This window comes from Triturus cristatus, chromosome 2_1 (assembly GCF_964204655.1).
Source record: "Triturus cristatus chromosome 2_1, aTriCri1.1, whole genome shotgun sequence".
Taxonomy (NCBI): domain Eukaryota; kingdom Metazoa; phylum Chordata; class Amphibia; order Caudata; family Salamandridae; genus Triturus; species Triturus cristatus.
In genome coordinates, this window is record NC_140581.1 from 825,697,414 (window position 1) to 825,703,413 (window position 6,000).

General features: G+C 37.9%; 1 protein-coding gene across 2 annotated transcripts in view; it reads left to right on the top strand.

Annotated features, from left to right (window-relative positions):
• The window catches only part of HSD17B3 (hydroxysteroid 17-beta dehydrogenase 3), a 1,137,655-nt gene extending 1,133,512 nt beyond the window's left edge, over positions 1–4,143 (top strand). For both annotated transcript variants that reach the window (XM_085632890.1, XM_085632892.1), the window contains one exon: positions 2,180–4,143. The gene's annotated coding sequence lies outside the window, so the exon portion shown is untranslated. The remainder of the gene's footprint in view (positions 1–2,179) is intronic.
• The last annotated feature ends 1,857 nt before the right edge of the window (positions 4,144–6,000 follow it).

The window sequence follows — 6,000 nt, forward strand, 5'->3', positions numbered from 1 at the left end:
TTTAGCTAGCTGACCAACAATACATTTTACTGAATCACATCCTGCCACTTATTATTTAATACCAAATTCATTATATTAAGGATTCACAATATTTTCTAATTTGATTGTCTCCTTGTATGACTTGCTAGCAACCATGGGAACTTGTCAGGATAGAGACTCCTTCTTAACCAGTCATTTTTCTTGCTCCAACTCCCAGTGTCAGAGTAAACCTATTTTACGATGCATATGCACAAGAGTTGTCAGAAGCTGTTGGTTGTTTGTGAAAATGTTGCCCAAGTTCTTCCTAATTTCTTCATGGCACAGATTAATTACTGACACAAGTAAAAGCTAAGTCAGGAGCTGAGGTGTCTAACATATCCAATAGGTCTTTTCTGGTGAGGGTTTGACTGTTCTTTTTCTTGCCTTAATTCTGCTGATGAGTAGAGCCCACAGGTCAGGAAAGCAAGCATGCTTTTTCCCCCTCAGCACATTGATTATAGGTCTCTTTTTGGGAGCCAAGAAAGCTACACCTGAAACTTAAATGCACCCACCACACTCAACACTGCGGTGTTTTGCAAACATCTTTGTAGTCCACAATTCCCACTTGCCACATCACCACAAATCATCACAGACCTGGCAATACTATAACTCTATTGACCTCCATACAGTAATGTAACAATTACAACTGTAGTCATTGTTTCATTCAAGGACTTCAAAGTTCCATTACTGTTATGTGTAACTGCTTTATAACACCCACCAAAATTGATTTGTATCTTGACACTATTAATAATATACGTTACCAAGCTCCATTCAATAGGTATGTATTTGCTTTACCTTGGAAGTATGAAGTCTAAGCTGCCTCTATCCAGTTTCCAAACACTCAGATCTCTATAATAGGCATTATAAAGCACTGAGTAGTCTTGCATTCACACAGAATATATACAGCACTTTGCTTTGCTTTTCCTTTGCACTATTGCTTACACTCCTTTCCAGCCTCCCACTTCTCACCTTCTGTCCTACTGCTTTCTGCAACCTTTACACTAAGGACCGAATCCACTAAGATAAAATTACTCTTTTGTGTAAGTTTACTATTTTTTGTATTCATTAACTACAAGTTTAATTTTACTAATAGTAATTTTACTACTGCCAAGACTAGACACTCGTGGCGGAGACTCCATACATAAAAAGATAAGCCTGTCCTACCTTTTTATGAGCGGAGTATCCTGCCCCGACTTAGGAGTCTTCACAGCCATTAGTAAACTTTAACTCGTAGTTTGTGAATACTCCAAAAAATACTAAACTTTCACAGTTTACATTTGTAAATCAGGCCCCAGCTCTATTAGTTCTAAATTCAGTGGTACTTATATATATTGTTTGGACAATTCTTTGCCATGAATTCTGAAATTTCTCTGTAAAGTCAACATCAATGCTTAACATAAAACCTTTTTATATGTTATTCCAACAAGATAAGGGGAATTCGGTTAGCTGAAAAAATGTGCAGATCATCCGTAAATTCCAACAGAGATTTACATATCTCCACAAATCATTTGTAAAATATTTTTTAAAGATACGCCTTGGTCTCCATTGAGGTGAATGAGCATGGAAATGTGATGAAGCTCGCAATGCTGTGGAGACCAGTTTGAAATTCAGCATTATTTGGCAGCTCTAAATTAGCATTATTGACAGTCTCAAGCATGTGGAGTCAATTCACTTTTGAATGTGGTCTAAACAGAAAAGAAGACTCAGGAAAATAAATCTTTAGACACAACTAGCTTAACTTCCAACAAGCTACTCTAAACTGTGAAACCGAAACAGGTTCAAGTGATGACCTATTCTGTGAACCACAGGGGGTACATTCTTGTTTTACTTCTGTAGGATGTCAACAATTATTTTAACTGTTTGGACGTGCACAAGGCTTACTGTTCACAAAGATTTCATGGTGAATGGGCTTATGTGGACAGTGAAAATGGTGCACTGTGCCATCAACTAAAAAGCATTTACCTACATTTAAAATCTGCTTTTGAACAGAATAGTAATTTTAATAATGGATGCACTTGCAGGAAAATATAATCAATGAAAATTTCAATGCTGTGAGATCACTCAAGCAACTGGCAAAAAACATTAGATTTATCTATGTCTGCTTGTCTTTACGTTTCCATCTTTGAAGTATTTACTATTTTTTTCTTCTTTTTGTTTCTAGAGGTGAAGACATCTTCCAAGAGCACAAGAAAACACTTACTAAAGAAAATATGTTATTGTCCATTTTAGATTTTAATATCCTGTAATTGAAATGAAGCAAATTGAAGCCCCATGACATTTGTAGCTGTGATGACGTCTAATAATCTAAGAAAAAAGGAGCTTTAACAAGGATTCACAATGCCTTTGGAAAATAGTTTACTTGTTTCGGGATTCTATGTATGTGGGTTTGCTTCCTGACACTTCAAGGACACAATTTGATCCAGTCGGTGTCATCACAGCAACAAGGATGTGTTATGCCTGCAAGTGAGAAACAGCAAAGTGAACCTTCTAAGAGCTACAACCTTTTTTGAACTTAAATGAGAAATCTTTGGAACCATTACATATTTTAGTTATCCTTGTAACCAGTGATATAAAAACTGAAATTGCATTTACTGGACACAATGTTGCAAACAATATCTAATTACCGAATAATAAGGCCTGCGGCCTTATTTAGAGTTGGACGGATGCAGACCAGCCACCACAAAGGGATGTAAGCCATGTCTGCCACATTAAGAGTGCACTGATGTCAATGGCAGAAGGGACATCCATCTAGTCTTCCTTAATAATGAGTGAGGTGACTTAGTTTCTATCCTAGATATGCTGGCAAATGGTAAGCTCATCGGCTATTACGGGTTCAAATAGGAGCAAATAAAAAATGAATATATGTGCTACTTTGCCCTGTGACAATAATCCCATTAAAATAACATATTGGAGCGCAATACCCTGATTGACAAACCAGTGCAGACTAGAAAAGTATACAACCCTGACTCCTCTCCTTTTTAGGCAGATGTATTTAAATAAATACCCTCTTAAATTTTTTGGTTTTTGGGTTCATCTACATCGTAAGGATATCTTCTTTCTACCACTTGGACAGTCTATCTCCAACAAAGGAATTGTGTGTCACAAGGAAGGTTATGATTAAAAATAAAGCAGAAATGTTAAAGGGATGGTACATAGTATAGTATCTTCTTAGGAGGCTTAACCTTGATGAGTTCAAAGTGCAAAATGATCCAATCAGCTGCAACCTGTAACTACAAATATTTGAAGTTTTATCGTCAGTCAGGATTTGACATTTGGCTGCGGTTTGTGTTGCCCAAGAGTCATTTGCTCCTATTTTGAGTTTCAATCTATTATGCGTTTAACAGACACATATGTTAATCCCATTGACTAAATATGCCCCTAACAGGACATAAATCCTAAAGACTATGGGCTGCCTTCCTAATGTCTTTAATGTTGTACTCTGTAGATTATTCAGTTAACCTGCTCCTATGAGCTGTGACTTTAAGGAGTACATAACAGTTAACCCTATCTTTCTGTAGTTATTTTAGCCCATAGGCACCAGTTGAACATTCCAATTAATGTATGTGAAGGATCTTCTCCACATTAGATCATTTAGTCCAACTAGGGCATCTTGCTTTTTATACTACATTGATCCCTAGAAAATTACAAATAATTGTCCTTCAGCTTCATGCCTCTGTATTTCAACAACAGCAGAAATTTCTCACTGCATCATGGTACTAAGAAATGCAAGCTCAAAAACTGAGATTTGTACTCCACTCTAAAATGAAGAGGACATGGAGGTAGCTATGGGGAGCATTTCTGCACTTTTGGTTATTACTCTTAAACAGGCAAGGTTTTCAAGATAAATCCAAGTTGGGTGCTTCCTTTTTTAATTCTATTCATTGTGATGCAGGGCTGTTATAATTATCTTGATTGTTTTTATGTATTGTATGAAAAAATAAAGAATCCCATTATTTCCTTGTAAAAGGCAAGAAATTAGACATGCATTCAAATATGACATAAAAATTCAAAATTACTTGTTTGTCCCATCTTGTTCATCCCCTATATAATTAGTAAGTACATTCAAAATATTAGAAACATGTTCTACTCCATGATTCCGTGTTATTAAATATTGTTCTGCATCAATACGCCTTATTTGGGGTGTTTCTCAATATTTTCATTCCTTTGTTATCAGGGATCCGGCTATCAACATAGCTAAATTGTCCCATTATAGAGGCCATGCCCTCAGGTCACAATCCTATAAGCACTTTTTAAAATTAATGTTCAAGCTTGTTCCCCATGTGTTTCCTATAAAATGTAATCTGACCTACAGAAATATCTTTCAAGATGGGGGATGACCCAGCACATATATTCTCAGCCTCGTTTATTATTGTTATGGATAAGGTTATAATATAGTTGCTGCAATCAGTGTGCTGATTGATTTTAACACAAAACCTATGCTTTCTTGCTTTACAATGCTATGCTATGCTAAAAGATTTATAAAGTGCATGGCGAGCCAGAGGCATCCCAGCGCTGGTTAGGAGAGGTTGTACAATACAGGTCGAGAAAGACACCTAGAAACTAAATCTATTAGAAGAGCCAGGTTTTAAGAGCTTTTCGAAAGCGTAGCTCATTGTCTATTGCTTGGATGGTCAAGGGGAGAGAATTCCAGAGCTTAGCTACATTGAAACTAAAGGACCGTCCTCCACTTCTATCTCTTTGATAGTGATGAGGGTAGCTAAATGAATGTTCAAAGATTTAGGTGATCTATTGGGGACGTAGGGGGTAACAAGCTGACATATGATAGGTAGACCTTGCCCATGTGTAGCTCCGTGGGAAATGTACAAGGACTTGAAATCTAGTCTTTTGGCAATGGGGAGCCAGTGAAGGTCCATCAGTCCCTGCCTGGATGGCTGAGATCTATGAATTCCAAGTAACGTGTGTGCGACCGCATTTTGCACAACTTGAAGTTTCCATATAACTGCTTTGGTAGACCCCAGGTGAGGTGAATTGCCATAATCCAGGTGAGAGAGAACGAAAGCCTGAACCACCACCTATCTCGAGGTCTTCGGGTAGAAAGGGCAGAATCTTGCTAAACATACGCAACAATCCAAAACAAATGGGCACGATTTTTTCAGCCGGGCTTCCAGTGTCAAGGTATCTTCAAGCCACACACCCAAACTTTTTTATAAAAGCCTTAGAGGCTGGGGGGGGGGGGCGAAGCCAGTAGGCCAACCCAGGACTTGGTGAGTAGAGGAGTTGTTCCCAAGGATCATCAATTATAAATTAGCTCTGTTAACCTTAAGACAGGATTTATTTATCCAGCTAGCTACCTGCTCCAGGCAAGGTCCTAGGGTAGATGTTAAGAGATCTGAGTCTGGGGTAAAAGAGAAAAACAGCTGGGTGTAATCCGCATAGGAGACTATAGAGATCCCAAAGGGAGCTCTAATGTCTGCCAGTGATTGCAGGCATATGTTGAATAACGTAGGACTAAGTGAGGACCCTTGCTGGACCACACACATAATGGGCAAGAGCCCGAAGAGCAATTTTTGTCAAAGACCTGCAATTTTCATTCCTTCAAGAAGGAACCAACCCAATCCATGTCTTGCAAAATATTGCTATGAATGTGCAAGAATTCAATATCTCTTACTCATACAAATGTGACTTTTGCTTTTAGTTACTTAAAACACCAGGAGATTGAATTGGAAACTTTTAAATTGTCATGTTCTTTATTTGTATCCAAACTGAAAGAATGCATGATCAAGGGTCCACAGTTATTCCCATATTTAGAAATATGAAACTTGCTCAATACTTGCATCTCTTAACAACTTGGCTAAAGCAGTTAGCAGAGTACCAAATTCAATAATTCAAATGTTCAAAGACTTCCCCATTTTTAGGTTGAGCCTAGCAGACAGCACAGCTGTCTGATTGCGAACAAGATAGTGTGTTCTTACCATGAACCTACAGGAACTTGGAGACAGCCCATTGCTTACCATTGGTTTA